Genomic DNA, 17,745 nt, shown 5'->3' with positions numbered 1-17,745 from the left:
TCTTTTATTAAAATTTCGATTCGAATGCGGCATTTTTTAATTAGAATTGATAGTAATTGTAAATTAAGTGTCGCTGATTTAAAATTTGACATAAAACACATCACATTAATTTCAATAGCCAAAAAATATTCCCCATTTTAAAGCTGATACTAATTTATAATTTCCTTTTGTTACAGATACCCATATATGTTCCACTCCAACGAGAGGGATTTCATGGAAGATAACGCACCAGGATGAGTCACATGTTAGTATTTGCTCATTAAAATTGTACTTGAAACTATGTTTTACTGTAACAATAGCTTAGAATTTTATGACAAATTTGGTCTTAAATCAATTTCTTTTGTTAAAATTTCGATTCGAATGCGGCATTTTTTAATTAGAATTGATAGTAATTGTAAATTAAGTGTCGCTGATTTAAAATTTGACGTAAAACACATCACATTAATTTCAATAGCCAAAAAATATTCCCCATTTTAAAGCTGGTACTAATTTATAATTTCCTTTTGTTACAGATACCCATATATGTTCCACTCCAACGAGAGGGATTTCATGGAAGATAACGCACCAGGATGAGTCACATGTTAGTATTTGCTCATTAAAATTGTACTTGAAACTATGTTTTACTGTAACAATAGCTTAGAATTTTATGACAAATTTGGTCTTAAATCAATTTCTTTTATTAAAATTTCGATTCGAATGCGGCATTTTTTAATTAGAATTGATAGTAATTGTAAATTAAGTGTCGCTGATTTAAAATTTGACATAAAACACATCACATTAATTTCAATAGCCAAAAAATATTCCCCATTTTTAAGCTGATACTAATTTCTAATTTCCTTTTGTTACAGATACCCATATATGTTCCACTCCAACGGGAAGATAACGCACCAGGATGAGTCACATGTTAGTATTTGCTCATTAAAATTGTACTTGAAACTATGTTTTACTGTATCAATAGCTTAGAATTTTATGACAAATTTGGTCTTAAATCAATTTCTTTTATTAAAATTTCGATTCGAATGCAGCATTTTTTAATTAGAATTGATAGTAATTGTAAATTAAGTGTCACTGATTTAAAATTTGACATAAAACACATCACATTAATTTCAATAGCCAAAAAATATTCCCCATTTTAAAGCTGGTACTAATTTATAATTTCCTTTTGTTACAGATACCCATATATGTTCCACTCCAACGAGAGGTATTTCATGGAAGATAACGCACCAGGATGAGTCGCATGTTAGTATTTGCTCATTAAAATTGTACTTGAAACTATGTTTTACTGTAACAGTAGCTTAGAATTTTATGACAAATTTGGTCTTAAATCAATTTCTTTTATTAAAATTTCGATTCGAATGTGGCATTTTTTAATTAGAATTGATAGTAATTGTAAATTAAGTGTCGCTGATTTAAAATTTGACATAAAACACATCACATTAATTTCAATAGCCAAAAAATATTCCCCATTTTAAAGCTGATACTAATTTATAATTTCCTTTTGAGAGTGATTTCATGGAAGATAATCTCTGAATTGAATGAACAGCAAATATTCTTTAATTAAAAATACCAATTTAAAACTTTTTTTTTGTTACAGATGCAGCCTATATATGTTACTCCTCGCCAATGAAGATAGTTTCATTGTAGATAGTGCATTAGGATACGTCACGGATACATCACATGTAAGTATTTCTCTTTAAACTATGTTTCTATTTGTTAGGTATTAAAAATAAATTTTCAGTAAGTGAAATACCAGATTGAAACTATATAACAAATTGGTCTAAAACTATTTTTATTTTTTAATAAAAATATCACTAATTGCAAATATAAATTTCCAATTTAGGATTTGACTTAAAACATGCATGCATCACATTGATTTTTGAATTGATTTACAAAAGCAAATCGTCTTGATTTTGAAACTGCAACAAATTTATAATTTTTGTTTCTGTTGCAGATGCAGCCTAAATATGTTGGCACTCCTTTACCATGAAAGATGCTTACATTGTAGTTTAACACATTAGAATGAGTTACATGTAGGTATTTGGTCATTTCAATTGTTCTGAAATAATAAAACAAAAGTTTTTCCAGGAACAACAGTTTGAAACTTTATTACAAATTGGTCCTACATTTCTTTTATTAAATTTATTTACTATAATGATGTATATTTTAATAAGAATGCTCAGTGATAGTAAAACTACTTTGTCTAGTCTCTAATTTCAGAATTGGCATTAAACATGCATCACATTAAGGAAGCTGGCTTGTCTGTTTTAGATTTTTAGTCAGATTTTCGGAATCCTCTGGTTTTATCCATTTGAATGCCTTGATAAAATTTGCCCGGTGACCCCCATTTTTCTTTTTGTTAATCTTTTATATGTATAATGATAAGCCATCTGTAAAAATCTTATAAAATTTTAATTACTTTTTAACAGTTTTTGAGAACTTCAGATTGTCAATGATAAAGCTATGAAAAGTCGAGAGAATATTTCCGGCCAAAATTTCAATGGCTTTTATCTCAAAAACAAGCACGGTGACCTATATATTTTTTTTGCTCTTTGGATTCATTTATTAATCCCCTATCTATATAAACTAGTGTTTTGAAAAGTTAATTACTTTGAAACTGAGAAGCGAACTCCCTTAATTTCTTAAGTGGTTTGCAACTGGAAATAGTCTTTTTTAAAACTGAAATTAAATTATGTATGTTTTTTGTTTTTGTTACAGATACAGCCTCAATATGTAACACTCCTATACCATGAAAGATGCTTCTATTGTAGAAAGCACATTAGGAAAAGTTGCATGTAAGTATTTGTTCATAACAATATTTCTCAAAAATATGTCTACATTTATTAGTTAATAAAACAATTTTTGCTGGAAACAATAAACTGAGCTTACATGTAGGTATTTGAGGGCACTGAAGTAAGCTTTATAACAGACATTGGTCTTAAATTTTTCTTTCATTCAGATTTATTCATGTGAAGTATATTTTTATCAGAATGTATAGAGATTGTTAAAAATATACCTGTCTCCAATTTAGGATTTAACATAAAACATCCATCACATTAATTTCCAAATTGTTTTTGTTACAGATTCAACTTAAAACAGATGATGTTTCAGTCGTAGCAGGTGCAGTTAGGCAGCCAAACATGTTGAACTGATTGTTGTGATGAGACAGTTTATTGCTTTGGGAAATCTAATAATATTGTTTATAGATTTATATAATAAAATTCTGTAATGTTCATAATATTATATGATAATTTGTTAAGTGCCCTCAATATGTCTTCAACGAAATATTAACATGCACAATTGAGGATGCACTGTAAAAAAATCTTCAATATTCTTATTTTTAAAAGTAGGTTCTGATTGTCAATTTTATAAGATATGTACATATTTACCTGAATTTATTTTTAAGGTAATTGGAACAATATGACTATTAAGATTGTTTGAAATTCATGTTGAGTTTCAATCATTTCTGTTCAAAATATATATATCACATTTTTCTGGTTTGCCAGCAACTTCAATTTTTGAAATTAGAAAATGATGTATAGCCAAAAGATCAGTTGAACAATGGTGTTGGTTGCAGTTAATACCAGCTCTTTATAGGATCTTAAAATGCCTAAAATGGAAACAATGTTTAAATTTAACAAGTTACCATATCTACTGATGAAGAAATTAAAATATTGTGTATGTTCCTTTTTTTGTACAAATGGATATCTTTTGAGTAATCGATTGGAACACCCAAACAATAACTTAATCATTTGGTTTTTTTCTTGTATATCCATCATTGTTTTTGTAAGATAAAAACAAAAAGAAAGTAATTTTTTAAAATTATTTCTAATTTTTATCAACACAATTAAAATTCTATTAAACTAATAGTTTAGTTCATGCTCCTTTAATCTATATCTTAAAAGTTTTGTGGTGGGCTAAGCAAATAGCAAATAATCATTTCAGAAATACACTTGATTGCAGCGCTGCATCTTCACTAACATTTAACATAGTTGGTTCTGAGTTACTGAGGTAGTTCCTATTGGTGTGTTTCTTGTTTTTTCAATGGAGGAATCAGTAGTTTCTATGTCTTCGGGATATGGTTTTGTCATTCAAAGGGAACTCGCAATCTCGCAATGTAATTCTGAAATGATATATATTTGATATTTTATTTTCATTGAAAAAGAAACAATATTAAATTTATTGCATGAACATTTGAACTATTTAAACTTTTTAATTCATAATTTTTGGAAATGGAAAATTCATATTGTAACTGACATATTTTGGAAATAGAATTCAAATTGTAACTGACACATTTTGAAAATTGAATTCAAATTGTAACTGACACATTTTGGAAATCGAATTCAAATTGTAACTGACACATTTTGGAAATAGAATTTAAATTGTAACTGACAGTTTGGAAATAGAATTCAAATTGTAACTGACACATTTTGGAAATTGAATTCAAATTGTAACTGACACATTTTGGAAATAGAATTCAAATTGTAACTGACACATTTTGGAAATAGAATTCAAATTGTAACTGACACATTTTGGAAATAGAATTCAAATTGTAACGGACACATTTTGGAAATAAAATTCAAATTGCAACTGACACATTTTGATGGATGGAATTTTAAAAATAAGAACATTTATGTACTTAATTAAAGCACAAGTGAAAACAATTCCTAAATATAAATTTTTGCTTCATTTGGTAACATGGATGTGCAAAATCACTGATGGCTAACAAGGTTAATTCCCTTATTGGTTAGATAATGAAGTATAGTCTACTGGACCCTGTAGACATCCTACTAAATGTATTGATATATTAAATGTTTTTTTTTTATATCTCAATCAATATTTGTACATGCCTCACACAAAAAGGTGCAAGCAGAGTTGCAAGTACTGGACAGAGTCAGCTATCAACTTTCTTTTTATAACAAACCCATTTCACAATCAATATTTGTACATGCCTCACACATAAAGGTGCAAGCAGAGTTGCATGTACTGGACATTGTCAGCTATCAAGTATTTTTATAACAAACCCACAGAACTGGTATCCAGGAAATTGAAATGAATCAACAAAACATTTATATTGTAGAAATGTCCCATCCCTAGATTTTCCATCATCTATCATGGAAAACTTCATGGAATTCCATGGAATATTTTTCCATGGAATTCCATGGAGTATTGGAACCTGTTTTCCATGGAAATCCAGGGAAAATAAAAAGAGAAAAAAAGGAATTAATAATATTTCCATCTGAAACATTTTCCATGGAATTCCATGGAAAATATTTTCCATGATGTTTTTCCATGGAATTCCATGGAAATATATTACATATAATTTCTTTTTCCATGGAATTCCATGGAAATATTTCCATCATTTTCATTTAAAATGAATTGCTCAAATTAACCTTTTGACAATATACCCTGTTTAACAATATCTGTAATAATGAAGATAATAAAAACTAGGTGCCATGCTTTTTTCGGTTTGGTAAGGTCTTTTGAGTCTTACAATGGTCAGTAATAAGCAATAGACTCAAACATCATTTTAACTTTTAATTCAAACTCATCTGATGTATTATAATAAATACAACAAACAAGAAAAAACTTTCAATACTGGTATATGTTTGCACTGCCTTTATATCAAGAAATTAAGGTTATAAATGTCACTTATGTCAGCACCAGGCTTCAGTAGATCCATCTTGTAGAACAGCATTAACCATTAGTTTGGTGTTTCATTTCTTCCTCATGATACCTAAAAATAATTTTACTGTTATAAATAAAGAGATATTCTTTAAATAATGACATTATCAATAATGGTTAACAACTTTAGTCTTTGTCCTAAATATTTTTTTTCATAATTATTATATATAAATGTCTTCATTGGTATTTTCCATATATTTAGAACTTAGTGTTGATCTGCAGAAAAGATACACTTTTTTTTCTTTTATGGATCTATTTTTCATTGGCAACCAATTTCAAAGGATCTTAAATTTTATAACCAAATTACTTCATTAGTGGATTATTAGTTATTATAATACACCATATACAGTTTGTCTTGTCTTAATACCCAATCATTATAAATTTATAATTATAAGTGAAAAATCTACTATAGGTGTTTTCATGATGTTGTTATGTTGAACTAAAGGAGCTTGCACACACTTAAAATGGTAGAATCTAATTCAGTGTACTTACCAAAAAATATGCTCCTAAATCCAACAGTCAATGCAAGTCATCAGAGAATAAATCTGCACTATTCGATGTCAAGAACTATTTGGAACTATTTAATCTAAGTCCAATATAAATTTTGCATTTTGTCCAGGAGAGAAGACATCTTTATTTGTTGCCTTCATATCCATTGCAAGTTCAAATTTTCAATGTGTTGGGGGATGTATGAGGAGTTATCTGATTTCTTTTAAAAGAGCCACAATTGAATACTGTTATTTACCAAAATCTTGGATATTTTATATATATTTTAATAAAAGATTGTCCAATTATTGTTTTTTTACCATTTTTATGTTTTTAGTAATAATAATTGCACAAAAATGTATAAATCCATGTTCTACCCTACATTTGGCCTCACACTGTATGGTCATATCGTTTCCTGTCTTCTACACAAAGAAAATTGAAAACCAGATGGCACTTTACATTTCTTTCACTGTCTAATTGATGATAAAGAATTAATGTATGTAATGTGTGTACATTTTTTCCATGACTTTCCATCTCAAAAATATTCTAAGTTAAGATTCTATAATTTTTCCATGTTAAAAATATTCTAAGTCAAGATTCCATCCTCTTTTCCATCTCAAAAATATTCTAAGTCCACTTTCCATCCTCTTTTCCATCTACAAAGTTTTATTAGTCTACTTTCCATCCCATTTTCCATCCAAAAAGTATTTTTTCCATGGAATTCCATGGAAAGTTTTCCATCTTATCATGGAAAGTTTTCCATCTTATCATGGAAAATGATGGAAAAAGTAACACATATAAGTTTTCCATCTGAGATGAATTATTTTTCCATGAAATTCCATGGAAATTCATGGAAAAAAACGAAATTTCCATCATTTTCCATCATTTTATCATGGAAAAAGTTGAACTGCATGGAAAATCTAGGGATGGGGTATTTTCCCGCGTTTCGGAGTATTATAGCGGGAAAATGTTGTCTAAAAGGAATGTTATATAAGAACAGTATGTTTTTGGCGGGTTTTGTTATGTGTAGTTCTACACGTGGTTACGTGGACCAATCATTTGGATTGTGTCAATAATTATTATTATGTTAATAAGGTGAAAACGGGTTTTTAATTTTCTTGTGTTTGAAAATCATTCTAGTCACAGACGTTCAACACTATAAAACTTGTATTGTATATTATTTTGTTGTTTTTTCTTGTGATGGAGTTTGGCATCAATGTCCCGAGGCGTGCCTTGCACTTGCTCCGAACACAGGTTTCCATATCAATTTCTTTAGTAAAGTTTTTGATGGTTTTTCCTGGGCGGTGAGGTTACGTTAAAGACGGATATATACATAAATACATACATAGAGATATGGGCTCTTATTGATTCAGACTAAACTTGTTTCAGATGTTTATTCTTTCTGTGTACTCATTTGGAATGTATTTGTATTTCATATATGTCATGATTTATAATATAAATATACATTAAACGCCGGCTCTGTTAGTCTGCACGGCTAAATGCATTGCTTTGTGTTTGTTATTATTGTAGTGTAGTTAAGACTAATATATTTCTCATTATACCTTACTTATGATGCAGATTCAAAGATGTACTACAGTGACATAACACTACAAGTTACAATATATTTTGTATTTTTTGTCATGATGCAGATTTTTGTCATGTTATTTTAAACATGGTGCATTACTTTTTTAGAGTTTTCTTTATGTGTTATGACGTATGCTATATTTGCTAAACTTGTATGCATGTTTATTATGTTGATGAAAATAAAATATGATGTCTAGGTTATCAGCAATATGAATATATTGTTTATTTTGTTTAAGCCTATAAATTATTTTGAAAGATTCTTAAATAAAATGTATTTGAAAACCGAGAATGTGTATAGTACCTGAGACTTGTAATACAATTATGTCTGATAGTACTATATGAATCCTTGATAAAACCTATGTAACATCTCATTACCCTCCTTATACGGTGATGTACATATTAAAAAGATGTGGTATTATTGCAGATAGGACAATTCTCCATTAGAGACAAAATGACACAGAAATTAACAACTATAGGTCACCTTATGGCCTTCAACAATGAGCTAAGCCCAAACCGCATAGTCAGCTATAAAAGGCCCCAAATGATAATGTAAATCAATTCAAACGAGAAACTAACGGCCTAATTTATGTGCAAGAAATGGAAGAAAAACAAATATGTAGCACATAAACAAACGACAACCACTTAGTTACAGGCTCCTGACTTTTGACAGGCACATACATATAGAAGGTGTCAGACCACCAATTAAAAGTCCCTATCTGTTCAACCAAATTTTGCAATTTTCATAGCTTTCTAAATTTTTTATCTTAAAGTTTAACCTCTTACAAACCAGGTATATCCTTAATCATTTTTTGGCAAATGGAAAACAATGCAGTACATTTTCGACCAATGACTTGTCTTAAGAAAGAGGAAATATACGACAACGGGAACATGTCTATAAAGTTTTGTAAAACAAACATTCCATAATGGTCAACCAAAAAATGTCATAAATTAAAAATTCATAAACCTTAATACAGACTTCAAGATGAAATGATGTGCTCTGTAAAAAATAAACAATTTTTAATCTGTGCATGGTATCTATTTAAACCATTCATCAAACCAACTAATGAGTCCTTTAACAAACAAGAAGATCACTGCTTTTTATAAAAAAATAAAATAAAATAAAAAAGTAACAAATAAAAATCAACAGTTTGAATTTTCATATACTACTACCAAAACTGGTCCGAGAACACAATTATTTCGTAGTGCATTTCTTTTAGAACATAAATGAAAATTAAAAAAATCCTACCTGCGCTTTCTCAAAGAAACTTTTACAGTGTGTTGTACTACTTTTGGGACAGATTATATCAAAATTATAGAAAACTTCATCGGCTCTAACTCAAAATATGGACAATTTTATGTTTAGGGCGTCTTGAAATCTTTTGACAGCTTCCGAAGTGCTAATTTTCAACCTTTTTCAGCTGGACCAAATCACTACTTTCCTTTAAAATTCTGGACCTAATTTTTTTTACAGTGTTACAATTTCACCCCCCTATTTGCAATTTGAGGCATTAAACATGGAGAAATAAATTTGGAAGGGGTATACAAATTAATGGCAAGTAACCCACTGTCAACACTAGGGACTATATTGAACAACGAAAATCAAGGGACGACAATTGTGGTCTCGGACCAACTCCTTTTCAAAAATATGCGATACTGAAAATAGCGGTGCCCTTATTCGTCGCGGGCATTGACTGGTACAGCACATCTTGTCCCTCTTCGGAATAGTAGGTCACATCTTCCTTTTAATCACTGGCAAATTTTTGTCAGGAAAATAACTGCATCTTGAATGGTGTTCAAATCTATGGGTTCCGCCATCAATAGCGGCGGCGAAGATGTAATATGGCGTTATTCAATTGTGATGTTATATGTTACTAGTACTCTCTCCCCCAGAACTGCCATAGATTTGGAGAAAACAAAAATCTGCCATAGATTTGAGTTGTTTGGCATTTGTAACGTCACATTTGCCATAGATTAGGAATCTGCCATAGATTTGGAACCTGCCATAGATTTGACTCCTACATATATAAAAAGGAAGATGTGGTATGATTGCCAATGAGACAACTCTCCACAAGAGACCAAATGACACAGAAACTAACAACTATAGGTAACCCAATGTCTTTAGCATGGTAAGAGGACATATAAAATAAAACCAAAAATTATTAGAATGGTACTGCTCACTAATGATACCCCCATTATAATCATGTTACAGTTACATGTAGGAGAAGAACACATTTGATGTGAAATAAGAAAGAATATAGAAGTAGTTTGCAAACTAAAAGTTAATCAGAAAAAAATGTAAAAATGCATCACACTATAAAAGCAGGTTTCCTGAAACTCTGATTTAAGGATTCTGAAAAAAAATGTGACTGTAATTTTAATACACAGCTATTATGAGTAAAAATATATATCAGAAATTCCTACTATGGACATATTAGGTAAAATATCAGGGGCGGATCCAGCCATTTTAAAAAGGGGGGTTCCTAACCAAGGACAAAGGGGGGGGGGTTCCAATTACATGTCCCCATTCAAATGCATTGATTGTCCAAAAAAAAGGGGGGTTCCAACCCCTGGAACCCCCCTCTGGATCCGCGCCTGAATATTACCAATCTTTATAACCTGCTTGTTCATGTGGGAATCTAACTTAAAAATTGCATTCAGACTTGACTTTTATATGAGTGACAAAAGAGATGATTTCAGCTTTCCAATTGTGAACTTTCCATTTCTGGGTAGCAACATTCCAGGGTATCTAGAATATAGTATGTGTTTTATTTTCTGTTACTTCAAAAACATGGTCACCATGGCTAAAAATAGAACATAGGGGGTATAATGCAATTTTTGGCTTATATCTCAAAAACTTAATTTAGAGCAAATCTGAAGTGGATAAAAGTGTCCATTAGGTCATGTTCATTCAGCCCCGATACTTTCAGATGAATCTAACAACCCATTGTTTGGTTTCTATTATTTTGTTATTGTCTTGAATATTATTAATTATAAAAATAAACTGCAAACAGCAAAAAATGTTCAGCCAAGTAAGATCTACAAATAAGTGCATATGAGCAAAATTGTCAATTGACCCCTTAAGGAGTTATTGCCCTGTAAAGAAATTCACAATTTGTTCATCTAGTTTGCTTTCTTTAAAAAAATCTTCTCCTTTGAAACTGCTGAATCAATTTCATCCAAATTTTGGCTCTCAAATGAGTTTCAGAGTATCCAGTATAAATTAAAAAACACTATGGCTAAAATGATACATAGAAGTAAAACGCATTTGTTTTGTTTTTGAAAAAAAATAAGACAAAGAAAATTTAAATGGAATTTTTAAACCACTCGTTAATATATATTCCAAAGCAAAGATCATAGATGATCGAAAGATTTAAGCAAAAAATTACAGGTGAGGGTTTCAGGCTCTTAGGAGCCTCTTGTTTTATTGATATTCAAAATGGCAGCTTTATTTTTATTATAAATATTCTGAATCTTAACAAATTGTTAAAAATGTAATTTTGATATTGTCTTTATAATTCCTCTTACATGGTTGAAAGCATTTATCTCGCACAGAAGATTGCATTGTTGCTTATGTGTACAGGTTTAGTTTCAACTTACTTATATAATATGTAAAGGCTTTACCAGGAATGTAAAAAGAGATTATGTCTGTTATAGTCCAATTTTCTGTGTGAAGATGAGGAGGTTAAAGATTATACAAGTGTAAAATATTAGTATTTGTAAAAATTGATAGCTTAATCATCTACAAGATAATATTGTCTAAATTTTTTTAGTGCAATAAAAAAAGTTATGACTTTGTTCAAATGCTGAAAAAGGCTTTGTCTTTTAATATATGCAGTAAATTATGTATGTATGTACATAAAAAACCTATAATTAAAGACCACAACCACAAAAATTTTTTGGGATCGTAAAATGGTATGACGTCGTTGTCTGCATCTTTATCTGAAGACACATTGGTTTCGGGACAATCACTTTATATATATATATATATAATTAGTTTAAGGGTATGGATCTCTATGAAATTTTTTAAGAAGGTTCAGTACCACAACAGGAAGGTTGGGGATGATGGTTCCTACTGTTTGGGAAAAAGGGGCCAAAAACAAACATTTTTCTAGTTTTATTATCATAATAATTTGTGTTTAAGTAGTTTGAATACTCTGAAACACATTGTTTAATACCCTACGTAGAAGGTTTGGATTCATTTTATTTTAGGGGTTATGGGACTAAGAGTTAAGAATTAAGGTCCAAAAAGGGCCCCAAAATAAGTATTTTTCTAGTTTCCAGACAATAACTTGTGTGTATGTGTATGGATTCATCTGACATTGTACCACAAGGTTCCATATCACAAAGAAAAGGCTGAGATTGAGTTTGTGGTTAATTGTCCAAAACATGTAATAATTAGGGGCCAAAAACAAACATTTTTCTAGTTTCCAGACAATTAAATAAACTTGTGTTTAAGTATATGGATCTCTCTGAAATTGTACTACAAGGTTCCATACTAAAAAGGAAAGGCTGGGATTGAGTTTTGGGGTTATTGATCCAGGGGGGGAAGGGAGATTTTTTTCCCCATTTTTTTTTTAGGGAACTCATATTTTTTTCAAAATTTTTCAAATTTCGAATTTTTGAAAAGTTTTAAAGAAGTAATCTCCAATTGTACAGTATTGCGCAATAGATTTGTAAGATCTTTGACCACTTTTTTTTTGTGTCAGAAACCTAAATAATGTCAAAAATTTGTTCACAATCCTAATTCAGACAGTATGAAGCTTGAATATTGTGTCCAAAGTTGCCCCAACTGTTAGACCTCTGCGGTCATATCAGTCTGCACTTAGCGAAGCATTTTATTATATATCATGCTATATGACATATGTAGAAAATAGTTACTACGTCGCCAACAGTGAGAGCAGATAGCTTTACCACTTGACTGAAGGGAAATGGTTTGCGATTTGGTTTACAGCTTGGTCACATTTTGAGATGTAGTATGTAAGCAATTTTAGGAAAGTTCAAGCTATAGAAATACTTTCCTAAGACATAGGCCTCAAACCAGAAATTTACAGACTATCACAAATGTACTACTCCTAGATAATGTCGTCCGTGTACATTTACGCCAAACATTTTTCATTTTAAAATGAAAAATAAATTTTCAAATTGCTCTGAAAATTTTTAATGTAGTTGGTTAGAAAAATGTAACAAAAATCTATTCAAATCACTTTCAAAAAACCATTTTCTCTAAAAGATTTGAAATTTGTTATTCTCATGAAATTACATTTTTGATTTTACGAAGATATTAAATCAAATAACAATAAGTTTGTGTTAAAAATGATTTTATTCTGTCAAAAGTTTAAATATATTTAAACATTTGCAATTGCTTGCTTTAGAAAACAAAACATATTTCAATCTCATTCTTAAAAGCAAATATTGCATGAAAATACTGACCTTTAGTATTTTTCAATTTAGTTTACAATATTGAAAAATGAAAAATACTCTAACGTGGAGCATTTTTCAATTTGACATACAATATTGAAAAATGAAAAATGCTCTAGCGTGGAGCATTTTTCAATTTGACTTAAAATATTGAAAAATGAAAAATGCTCCAACGTGGAGCATTTTTCAATTTGACGTTTGAAAATGAAAAATGAAAAATTGTTGAATTTTTCATTTTTCATTTTACTGTGCAATATTCAAATTTTAAAAATGTTCATTAACTATGAGAACAATAATGAGAACGAATTTGTTTCAATGTAGGCGTTTCGAATGTTTCAATTGTTCACACTTTTTATTAAATATTTTACTATTTCCGTTCTCTTCTTTCTTGTTTAAGTGCAATATATCTTGCAGATCTTTTTAAGGTGTGTGTCACTGTGTGTGTGTGTGTGTGTGTGTGTGTGTGTGTGTGTGTGTGTGTGTGTGTGTGTGTGTGTGTGTGTGTGTGTGTGTGTGTGTGTGTGTGTGTGTGTGTGTGTGTGTTAACTATGCGTGGTATCAACAAATTCCGAACAAGAATGATACACTGACAAGTACGATAATGACAATAAAAAATCATTCTTTCTTTTATATTTATATACCTAGTCGTCTTTGTAGCTACATGTTCATATATATCTTTCGATCTATCAATATGTCATTTATTGTATAATCTATCTATCTGAATTTTGTTTTTGTTTCTTTTTTTTTCTTTGAAAAGTCGGGGTCGAAATCTTTAATTCAGTCCTCTCAAGTGAAAAAAAGTACCTTGCTCACATACATGTACATGTTGTAAGAATGGTATATAACTTTTAGACCATTGATGTTTGATTCAACAAATGATACTTGACGTAAGAACACACCAAGACATTTCTCAACACTTGACTTCTTTAGAAATCAAGCATGCATCAGCACGAACAATAAGTCGTTTTTTGTTCAGAAAACGGAATTACTAGGCGATGCAGCGTAGACGAAGGAGCATTAAACCATAGTTAAAGATAGTCCGAAGGAAGGGGATGATGAATGGCTGACCCGTGATAAGAGAGAGCCATATCTCTTGCACGTTAAAGACACCCTTGTAGATTTCGAAAAAGAGTAGGCTAATGCCGCTACAAGGCAGCACTCACACCCGCAAAGTGGAAAGGGATTTATATAACTTGCAAAACTTGTTTCCCAATCCACTATAAATAAATATGTTTAAACTTATTAAACCATATCGTGGCTGAATGTGTCAAACATGTTAGGAAAGAAGAGAAAATATAAGAATATTTGAAAGTGTCCATGTCACTTTCTGTACATGCTAAAGGAACAGGGTTCGCGGGTGGAGTGGGTGGGGATGGATGGGTGTAGATGTTATATTATTCTGATCATTGCGCTAGTATTTGTCTTCAAATTTGTATTTTTTCTGCATTGTACAGCATTTCCTAATTTTGAATCTGTTTGATACAAACTTGTTTTCCCAAGCTTATAATCTTCACAATTCTCTGTCGCAGAGTATCAAATAAGCAGTATTTTATAAAAGAAAATATGAAATTAACTTGCATGCATGTAGGTGTGGTAAATGTATATTTCGAAGGATGAATGACTTCTTATATTTGCTTTTACCGAAACAAAATTTAGCAAAGACTATATCATAATTATGTGAATAGTATTTCAGCAAACATAAAACAGTTCCTATGAGGTTCTGTTTTATGTACATTCTATTTCCTTTTATTCAATATGATTTTACATCTTTAATATGTGAAAGCAAAACAAGTACTAGTAATATAGGACAAATATGTCGACACAAAAAATGGGTCTCAGTCAGTAACAATATTCTTTTGAAATAAAAGAAAGTAAAAAAAAAAACCAACCAGATCGACACTGATCGACACAAACGTATTCAAAGCCATATGCATTATGTACATGGAACATATACTAGTAAATTGTAGTTACATTTAAAACATGATGTGCGCACAGTGTGTGTTATTTTCAGGCTGGACCCACATACGGTCGGAAAATGATGACAGGCCATTTTTCAAGCAAAGGAGTCAACGTGTCTGAGGTTAAAGTTGGTAAAGCATTAGCGACAGCTAAAAGCAGTGGCGGGTCAAGAACTTTTCATAAGGGGGGCACTGACTGACCTACAGGGCGAGGGAGGGCTCCAGTCATGCTTTAGTGATTCTCTATATAATCAACCAAATTTTCCCCACAAAGGGGGGGGGGCACCAACAGAAATACATAGTGTTTCAACTTCTGCAATGATGACAGCGTATAATGCACATGGTCGACGCTTCTACAAAGAAAAGAAGTAAGAGACGATATCAAAAGTTCAATGTAGGAAAAAAAAACTTGATTCTCATAGTTTTTTAACTGACACCACCCTTTTTCTAAACTAAACTTGAGAAAAATTGATTGTAAAATATGGACATATGTAACATCGATTTTGGATAAACAAAACTCGCAGTGATTTTACAACCCCTCCCCCTCTCCCACCCCAAACTATTTGATTGAAGTTTTTCATCCTACATTCCTTCTGCTCTCGTGACTGTTACCATGATCGGTCATGGATTTTGCGTTTTATTCGGAACATAAATCATCTCTTTTGAATAGCCTTAATTTTTGTTTGCTAGTCAAAAGAAAGGTAAATAAAAAGTTAATATTTAATAGATAAATCTTTTGTCAATGTACAAGTTTTGTGTGTGTGTGTTTGTAAAAATCGTCCTCTATCGAGTCATGTCACTTTTTTCTTATATATCATTATCTTGGTAGCGTTTTGTACGACTCCGAAATGGCATGACAGAGACTTGAACCCGACTAATATTTTAAACTGCAACTTTCTTTTTCTGTACCTGCCTACTACATCCCAAGCTATTAATTTGTATATTTGTATGAATGTATAACAGTTGTGGTCCTTTTTCAATTTGCAGTCAGCTAAAACTTATTTTTTCATCGTTTTATTAAAATCTTGACCGTGGTTTTTTTTCGTTTCTTTTATTGTTTCAATTTTTGGGTTTGTTCGTGCTAATATAATTTTCTATAATAATGATGATAATAAACTAAAAGTTATAATCAGTTTATTTCTCTTCGTCTATCTATTATTTGTTTAGCAACCAACAGTCAATCAATCCAGCGCTTAACTATTTGTTACAAAATATATAATGGTCCTTTCATATTTTTTATAATTATCATTTCTCTGCAGGGAACGATGTTTTGAGAAATTGTTTCATATCATTTTGTGATACGCTTACGGAAACATGATTGTGCAGGGTTAAACTTAATGTAAATGGCAGAGAGTGGATAAACTTGGTAGCATAGCTTTCATTTCTCTCCTTTTTATGTAACAATATATAAAAGTTATTGAACTTTAACCACTGAAGGGTAAAATCAACTGTTTCATACTTTTTACTTTCCCCTGAATTATAAATTATAATAGGATCGAAAATTTGACAAAGAGACAGCAACCCGACCAAAAAGCAAAACCAGCCCAAACCCATTAGTGGGTCTTCAATAAAGCGAGAAAATTGGTAACACGGTTGGACCCTTTACACAAATGTGTACTATTTCATCGAAAATGGACGTCGCATTTAATTGTGAAACATATGAATAAACGTAAATAAATATATATTAACCTTGTTTATGAATAGTTTGTGCAAGCGAATGCACTTTCAGTGTGACTTTCAAAAATAACTTGATAGTTTTCCAGTGTGACTTTCAAAAATAACTTGATAGTTTTCCAGTGTGACTTTCAAAAATAACTTGATAGTTGCTTTAGGTATATCATACATTTCAAACGATTCGGAAGTTGACATGTGATGGTTTATAGGTTGGTATTCGCTTTGAATTTGATTGTGCACATAAAACGATTTAATCCCTAAGAGTTCTATACATGCACCGTAAAGTTATTTTTTCTCGAATCAATTAAATTGTTTGAAATTTTTCATTTTGGAATCTTTTGTAGCTTAATTTGCTGTGCGGTATTGGTTTTCCTCAATGTTGAAGACTGTACTATGAATTAAACTTGCTTACTTCATCATCATTTAATGTCTTGTGAAAAAACATTTTTCTATTGCAATCATACCATATCTTTTATTTTTATGAAATTATGAATAAAACAAACCTAGTATTCACGAATAGAGTAAATGAATAAACGGAGAGCGCGCGGCAGCTTTATATATTTTTATATGCTATACGTATATGAATTTTTATAAATGTACATGTATCAATTGGTTATGCTTGTTGTACTTGCTATAAGGGGAAACTCAGAAAAAATAAGATTGCAACGTTTCTTCGGTATTGATTATTTTTATTGATCGATAACTCATATAAGAAGTCATTTGACCTTTTTGACGTGGATGGACATTAGGTAGAAATTAGCATTCTAATAAAATTGAGAATGAAAACGGGAAATATGTCAAAGAGACAACAACTCGACCAGAGAGCAAACAATATCCGAAGGCCACCAATGGGTCTTCAACGCACGAGAAAATCCCACACCCGGAGGTGTATCAGCTGGCCCCTAAATATAATTGTGTACTAATTCAGGTAAAATGGGCGTCA

General features: G+C 30.8%; 1 long non-coding RNA gene across 1 annotated transcript; it reads left to right on the top strand.

Annotated features, from left to right (window-relative positions):
• The first annotated feature begins 1,587 nt into the window (after positions 1-1,587).
• On the top strand, positions 1,588-3,681 carry LOC143049923 (uncharacterized). The gene is made up of 4 exons (XR_012970364.1): positions 1,588-1,679; positions 1,952-2,030; positions 2,716-2,792; positions 3,081-3,681. It is a non-coding gene; the product is annotated as an uncharacterized LOC143049923 (long non-coding RNA).
• The last annotated feature ends 14,064 nt before the right edge of the window (positions 3,682-17,745 follow it).

This window comes from Mytilus galloprovincialis, chromosome 10 (genome assembly GCF_965363235.1).
Source record: "Mytilus galloprovincialis chromosome 10, xbMytGall1.hap1.1, whole genome shotgun sequence".
Lineage (NCBI taxonomy): Eukaryota > Metazoa > Mollusca > Bivalvia > Mytilida > Mytilidae > Mytilus > Mytilus galloprovincialis.
This window is presented reverse-complemented; position numbering and strand designations above follow the sequence as displayed.